Source organism: Crocuta crocuta, unplaced genomic scaffold, assembly GCF_008692635.1.
Source record: "Crocuta crocuta isolate KB4526 unplaced genomic scaffold, BGI_CrCroc_1.0 scaffold149, whole genome shotgun sequence".
Taxonomy (NCBI): Eukaryota; Metazoa; Chordata; class Mammalia; order Carnivora; family Hyaenidae; genus Crocuta; species Crocuta crocuta.
Window position 1 is genome coordinate 4,569,268 of NW_027551561.1, and position 6,692 is coordinate 4,575,959.

General features: G+C 51.6%; 1 long non-coding RNA gene across 1 annotated transcript; it reads right to left on the minus strand.

Annotated features, from left to right (window-relative positions):
* Window positions 1–3,280: 3,280 nt before the first annotated feature.
* Window positions 3,281–6,219, minus strand: LOC144219811 (uncharacterized). Its single transcript, XR_013331501.1, has 2 exons — window positions 5,851–6,219; window positions 3,281–3,495 (listed from the first exon to the last, which is right to left on the minus strand). It is a non-coding gene; the product is annotated as an uncharacterized LOC144219811 (long non-coding RNA).
* Between the last annotated feature and the right edge of the window lie 473 nt (window positions 6,220–6,692).

A 6,692-nucleotide genomic window follows, 5' to 3' on the forward strand; every position in this document is an offset into this window, starting at 1 on the left:
ATGAGTCCGGAAGTCCTTGCCAGTATCTAATCCCATTCTCTCCTGCTACAATTTGAGTGCCTTTCCAGGCTCTGTATTTGGTGGGTGGAAGGGCTGATGATTTATGCAGGACAGGGATGGGCTGCAGCCACTGTCCAGCAAAGAGAGGCAGCTAGCACATGGAGCCCTCTGCAGCCACATAGGCATGGGTTTGAGTCCCCTTTTGTCACTTGCTAGCTGAGTGGTGTCGTGTGTCACTCTCCATTGCTAAGCTGCGGAATCCAAAGGTCCCTGCCTCCCTCAGGGAGGACAGAAGGCACCAGGAGGGATGCACAGGCATCCACCTCCCACGAGGGCCAGCTCGGGCCCTTTGCTCCCCAGCACAGACAGGAGACCCCTTTCACAATCCAGGGCCATCTGACCCCCGGGTCTGTGCCTGCCACTCAGCCCCAAAGGAGATGGATATGTGGCCTCCCTAGAGCCAGGGGCAGCTTCACCCACTTAGCACCTAAATTACCAAGCTGTAAATCCAGAACAGTCTCAAGGTAGCTGGTGGCTGAGAGAGAGTGTTGGAGCCAGAAAATCAGCCAGGCCCAGGGCTTGAGGGAACCACCTATGGTTGGGTGGGGGAAGGGCTGCTGCTATGGGGCTGGGGGTGAGAGAAGGATGGAGCAGGAGAGCTCCCAGCCCCCCTTCCCCGTCTGACCAGCTCCATTTTCATCTGCTTGTATCCGTGCCTTCCTCATAAGCTGTCTCCCGATTAGAGAGGTTCTTAGCTAAAGTATACTTGAAAAGCCCTGACCTTGGCCATTTAGAAGCTGCCTTGCCTGTCCCAGGCCCCACTCCTCACCACCTAGATATATTAACAGAACTGGGGGAGGGAAGGGGAGACCAAGCTGAGGTGTGGGAAGGTGGCCAGCGTGTTCTCCTGACCCTCCCGTCTCGTCAACACCCTCAACTCGGGAACTCGAGCATCGGGGTCAACATTCAGAGAACAGTTGCTGATTGTGAGAATTCCTGAGACCGTCTCCCTTCCCTGGCAGCCTGGAGGAAAAGCAATGGCTTCATTTCACCCGACAGGATCCAGGGAGGTGGAGAATGAGGGCATCTTTGGCGTCAGCTTTAAGATCGTGTTGGTGGCTAAGGCATAGGAAGGGAATCTAACAGATCTGGGTTCAAATCTAGACTCCATCAGTTATAAGCTGTGTGACTCAGGACGCGTTGCTTAACTCTCTGAGCTTTGGTTTCCTCTTCTACAAAATGTGGAGAACGGCTCCCTGTCTCTCTGGGCTGTCGCAAGGGTTAAGATGGGGTGTAAAATACTTAGCATAGTGCCTGGGTATAAAGTAAGCACTCAGTAAATGGCTGTATCTGTTCCGGTGCACTTTTTTGCTGCGCTGCTAGAACAAATTCTGTCTCCAAGACCACGAAGAGCCATTCTGTCCAGGACCATTCTGTCCTGCTGCCTGAGGTAGGCAGACCACCTCTACAGCTCCCTGATTTGGGAGGCAGCCCAGAATAGCCTCCAGGTTTGGCTTTTGCAGAGGGCAGCGGAAAAGTCGGAGCTGAAGCCAGCAAAACAAGGATCCCAGCAGCGGGTCTGAGTCAGCTCCTCCTGGGTTTGGGGGTTCAAGAGCCTTCCTCAAGGTCACATGGCCTCCCAATCATCCTGTCCGCCGGGTAACTGCCCCCTTGGCCTGGGTCCTCTGAGGGCCCGCCCGGGCACCTGCGTGCCTGGAACAGCAGCTGGGAGAGTGGGGTGTTCCAGTGCGCAGAGGAAGCTGGGTCTCAGCCACACGGAAATTAAAACCAGCTTGCCCAGTGCTGAGTTACCATGTCGCCTGAAATCAGATTGATTTCTTGGGCTTGTTGTGACGGCAGTGTTACAATTGATTCGTCTGGATGGCAGTGAGTTTATCTATTTGGAGCTGTCTGTCATTGATCTGAATAAGCTTTTAAAATAGCCCAAATACCTGGTGAGGGCGAGGTCGCCACCACGCGTGGCTCAATATTAATTATAATAATGAACAGGCATGAGGAAGGTTGGTTCATTGCCTGCCCTGCAGGGCTGGCCTCTGTGAGGTTTGGTGTTTAATATTCATTCCTCCATGCAAAGAGCTGCTGGACACTCCTAAACTGAAGCCAGTTCGCATGGGAGGTGGGGCTATTCTCTGCTTCCTGAGCCAGAGAAGCAACTAGGGCTATTGAAACGAGAAAGGTTTAGGTTAGATCTCAAGAAGGACTTCCTAATGACTAAAAGTGGATGGAGAGGGGTGCCTGGGTGGCTCCGTCGGTTAAGCGTCCAACTTCGGCTCAGGTCATGATCTCACAGTTTGTGGGTTCGAGACCTGCGACGGGCTCTGTGCTGACTGCCAGCTCAGAGCCTGGAGCCTGTTTCAGAGTCTGTGTCTCCCTCTCTCTCTGACCCTCCCCTGCTCACGCTGTCTCTTTCTGTCTCTCAGAAATAAATAAACTATTTAAAATTTTTTTAATAAAAATAAATAAAAGTTGATGGAGAAAGCATATCATTCACTTATTAGCCTGGACAAGTCATTTCTTTCTGCATCTGTTTCCTCCGTCAAGTGGCGGTTATAATATTCACTTCTCAGAGCTTCTGTTCCCTCTGCCTCTGGCTAAAAAAATAAGACAAAACACTGGAAACCTCTTCTGATGGAGGGAGAAGCAGAAAGATCCTGCGTTAGGTCAAAAGACACCTGCCTTTCTCAGCCTTGGCACGGAGTAAGCATGCAATCGGTGGAGTTACTATTATCATAATTATTGATTCAATGAATATTTTTTTAAATGTTTTTTATTTATTTCTTTTTTTTTAATTTTTTTAATGTTTTATTTATTTCTAGGAGAGAGAGAGAGAGAGAGAGAGANCCAGGCGCCCCTCAATGAATATTTATTGAGCGCCTGCTACCTGCTTGGCCTTGAGGAAAAACTAGTGAGCAAGCCATTATCCCCTGCCTTTAAGGAGATGACACCTGCGTTCCTATGGGAATCGGGACATCCCCCTTGCTCTAGGCCCTCAGGAATAAGGGAGAGCCCTGTGTCTCGGAGACAGCTTGGAAGTTGCTCCTGGAGGCAGGGAGATGAACATAAAGACCTCACGGAGGTGGCTGCAGGTCCCACGTAGTGTTCCCCAGCAGAAGACAACCCTATTAAAGATCAGTCAACGAGAGCCCCTCCAGAAAAGCATTCTTCCAGAAGGAAGAGGCTCCTCCACTCGAAGGATCTAGCAGAAATGTGCTCAGACTTGGGGTTCGGGTCTGCAAGAAGCAAAGAATAACAAGCTGCCGCTAGTTGACGTGCGCAAGGAGCGTGGAGGTTTAATCAACACAAGGACTTCCTGGCGGAGGTTTGGAGAGCTGTGAAGGAGACCCAGGACGGAGAAGCTTCCAGGCCTGTCTGGGAGCCTGGTCTGCTGCCTTCCTTGAGACCTTCCTTCCTCTGTTCCTGCAAAGCTCTCCTCTCTCCTCTGGCTTGCGGCTGGCAGGTACCCCCGTGGCCAGCCTTGAGAGAAACATCAGAAGAAAGTTAATAGCGAAACGCTCTGGCGGATCTAATTGATTTTTTTCCTATTGGTTCCCTAATATAGGCAACACTGTTCCTGCCGCTTTTCTGGGCTGGAGATTATGTCATAAATAAGAGATTTGCTCCCTATTTCCATGTGCTTATCTTTAATAAGTTAAGAACTCAACAAGCTTTAGGAGGACTTGAAATAAGCGAGGGATCCGGTGGTGGCTTCGGCTGTGGCAGCCACAGCTTTATTTCAGGAGAGGGGGAGGCAGGTGGCTGAGGCTGGTGGGGGGAGACTTTGCATTCTTTTAGGCTGCACTGGATCCCGGCTTAGCCGGAAGAGGACAGGAGCGGGAGGGAGGGGTGGGGGAGGACATTCAGGGTGGCCAATGTGACAAAATGGATGGACAGGACCCGTGATGCTCGGGTTACCATGGGAGCTTAGAGGCAGGTGCTAGAGCCAGGTAGCCTGAATTCAAACCCCAGCCTCATCATTGCTTACTAGCTGTGTGGCCTTGGGCTGTGTTACTTAGCCTCTCTCTTTCCTCATTTCATTTTTTGAAATGTTTATTTATTTCTGAGGGGGGTGGGAAGGGCAGAGAGAAAGAGAGACAGAGAATCCCAAACCAGCTCCATGCTGTCAGCACAGAGCTTCATACGGGGCTCGAACTCGTGAACTGTGAGATCATGACCTGAGCCAAAACCAAGAAAATTGGACGCTTAACCGACTGAGCCACCCAGGCACCCCTCTTTCCTCATTTTAAACAAATATGGATAATAACATCTATCTCATAGGTTGCTGGGGGGCTCAACAATATGCAAAGAGCTTAGAACAAAGCCTGGTGTGGAGAGTGGCTAGAACATGTTAGCCAGTATGTGATTATTAAGACATCACCTAACTCCATTGACCTTGACTGCAGCTACCAGGGCCTGTGCCTTGTCCAGGCCTTGGCCTGGGCTTCACAGATGAGTAAGACACTGCCTCACCCTGACTTCAAGGAGCACCAGTCCAGTTAGGGCCCCAGAGCCTGTGACTGGCATGAGCTGGGTAACCACACTGAAGGAATCCAGAGGCTGGTGACCCCTTCCTGGGGAGGCTGCCATCCTTATGCCCCTGTCTTAAGGCTCACCCACTCTCCGGTTCTGGACACACCACCGATGAACTCTTACTTCCTTAAAGCTGACAGTGAACAGAAACTGTGTGGCACGTGCAGAAATAGCCCAACTCGAGACCGGGCACCGTGGCCACCATCCACTGCACACTTAACGTGTGCAGGGTATAAGGGCCAGGATTTGAACCTAGGCCCATTGATTTCCCCTGCTCTAAGCGCTGACCTCTATTCTTCATGCTGTGCTTATAGTCACAAGTATTAACGAAGCACGTATAATACACAAAACCCTAGGCTGAGGGCTAAGGGGATAGAAAAATGAATATAACAACCATTTATTGAGTGCCTGCTCTACGCCGAGACTTCCTACAGGATATCTCACGGAATAATTTTCTGAAAGGCAAGTGGCATGGTTTTCCTTTTTGTGTAAGTAAGGAAATGGAGGGGCGCCTGGGTGGCTCAGTCGGTTAAGCATCCGACTTCGGCTCAGGTCATGATCTCACGGTTTGTGGGTTCAAGCCCCGCGTCGGGCTCTGTGCTGACAGCTCAGAGCCTGGAGCCTGCTTCGGATTCTGTGTCTCCCTCTCTCTCTGCCCCTCCCCCACTTGTGCTCTGTCTCTCTCACTTTCAAAAATAAATAATCATATGGGGCGCCCGGGTGGCTCAGTCGGTTAAGCAGCTGACTTCGGCTCAGGTCATGATCTCACGGTTTGTGGGTTCAAGCCCCGCGTCGGGCTTTGTGCTGCCAGCCAGCTCAGAGCCTGGAGGCTGTTTCAGATTCTGTATCTCCCTCTCTCTCTGACCCTCCCCTGCTCATGCTCTCTCTCTCTGTCTCTCTCTCAGAAATAAATAAAACATTAAAAAAATTTACAAAAATAAATAATCATTAAAAAAGTAAAAACCCAAAAAAGTAAGGAAGTAGAGGCCCAGAGAGGCAAGACAAGCATAAGGCTGGGATCACTTTGAACCCAGACCTGACTTCCAAGCCGGGGCATTAATGCCCTCAGCCTCCTGATGAGCAGTGTCCCTTTCCAGAGGGTCTTGCTCTTGCAGACCACCGACATGGCTTCAGAGAAACCAGCAGGCAACCCAGCATATCCCAAAACACGCCATGTGTGCCTACCTCCACCCTTCCCCACTCACAGCAACATCCCCCCACTGGCTGACAGAAGACAGGCAGGCCCAACAGCGTCCAATCTGCGGCTTATCCTAGAAGTCAAGGAACAAGGCTGCTTAGTACCTCCACCCCTTCGGTGATGGGGAAGCCAAGACTCCAACATATGCCAGGTGCTGGCCAGACCCTCCAAACCGGTGGGGCTGAGACCAAAACCTGCACTCCCCGTGGAGCAAGTCGGTGATCCCAGCGACCCCATCAATCTCTGCAGCCCGTCTGAGCCAGATTATATGAAGCTCTCCCTTCATGGGCAATTTTGGAGGGGTTCGGTGTCAGAGTAGAAGCTTTCCGGTAAGGGACAAGACCAAGAAACTGTTTTTACCCCTCTCTGCAAACGGGCTCAAAGAGGAATCCTCCTCCCTCCCGTAAGTCTTGGGTGACCCTTGCCCCATAGGAGATGGGTTCCCTCTCGGACCCCCATTTTGCATTCACCCTCTCTCCTCCAGGCCATTGTCCGGCCCCACAGATTCCGTTGCTTTAAGGATTGGTGACCTCACAGCCAGTTGCCATGGAGACCATTGTGATGTCACAAGCAGAGGACAAGTAGTTCAAGGAGGAGTGGAGGGTGGAAACGCACAGCTAGATTTGAGGGACATGCGGGGCTTCCATCCTACTTTCATGCCCGGAGAAGGAAGTGTCTGGAGGTGGATTCTGATATCTGGGGGAGACCCGACCACATTTCTCTGTGTTCTCCTGAGCCTAAGAGGCCTCTGAGACCCAAAAGAAGGGTCAGTGCAAACAAGCATCAGAAACACTCCCTACCTGGGGCGCCTGGGTGGCTTAGTCGGTTAAGCGTCCGACTTTCGCTTAGGTCATGATCTCGCGGTTCGTGGGTTCGAGCCCCGTGTCGGGCTCTGTGCTGACTGTCAGCTCGGAGCCTGGAGCCTGTTTCAGTCTGTGACTCCCTC